This window comes from Elephantulus edwardii, unplaced genomic scaffold, assembly GCF_000299155.1.
Source record: "Elephantulus edwardii isolate Elephantulus edwardi_28Jun2011 unplaced genomic scaffold, EleEdw1.0 scaffold00026, whole genome shotgun sequence".
NCBI classification, from domain to species: domain Eukaryota; kingdom Metazoa; phylum Chordata; class Mammalia; order Macroscelidea; family Macroscelididae; genus Elephantulus; species Elephantulus edwardii.
The window spans coordinates 18,477,089-18,478,144 of NW_006399776.1; positions in this window are offsets into that span (position 1 = coordinate 18,477,089).

Consider the following 1,056-nt stretch of genomic DNA (forward strand, 5'->3'; position numbering starts at 1 on the left):
TAAATAATTGTTCAGCTTTCCATTTATATTAATTTATTGAATCAATGTTTAAATTAGTGTTGCTTTAGTCCTCAAAATGGAATATTTTAATTTTAGCATTTTAATCTTCATCAGTGCTAGTCATCTAGTCTCACTTTCTGCAATTAATATTGTGTCATTTGCATTTTGCATGTTGTTAAGGAGTCTTCCTTCAGGCCTGATGTTGTGTTCTTAATCTAGACTGATTCCTCAGATTATTTACTCAGAATATATGATGGATACAAATGAATACATATGAAGGAATAACCAACTGTCTTTCCATAGTCGTTAAAAGAACAGATGGGCATTTTTCTGGCATTTTCTGCTTTCAACAAAGATCCATCTGTGTTAGTAATAATAATCCTAATCCCAAGACCTCTTCTGAATCCAGCTTGAACTCTTGGCAATTTTCTATCAATGTACTACTGCAATTGCCTTTGAATTGTCCTTAGCAAGACTTTGCTGAATGTGGTACTAATACTACTCTTTGAGAATAACAGTATTCTCTTTGGCCACCTTCCTTCAGAAGAGTAACAAACTTTATTTCTATAGTTAATTGTCCAGGTGGCCATATTCCAAATCCCTTGGCCTAAATAAGTGAGCACCTCCCATACAGAATCTGCTTATTGAAACATTTCAATTGAGGTTCAATTTCTGGAGACATCTTTTCAACAATGTTTCTAATACAATTTGAACTTTTTTCTTCAATTAAATACATTTTTAATCAGTCCTACCTACTGAAATAATTGGATATATGCAGTTGACATTTGATATTATTTACATTTGTATTTTATTATTAAATTATAAAATCCATCATTCCTGATTGCTAAGATTTTGATATGTTATTTCCAAATTGTGTATGTATATAAACATTCCAAAATGACAGCTTCCAAAATGTGTTCACAGGTGTCTCAGACTTGAGCCTTGTGGCTTTAGGCCAGTGTTACAGAGTTCCTGTTGTTGTTATGTGCCGTCGGGTCGTTTGCGACTCATAGCGACCCTATGTACAACAGCCCTAAACCCTGCTCTATCCTGTGC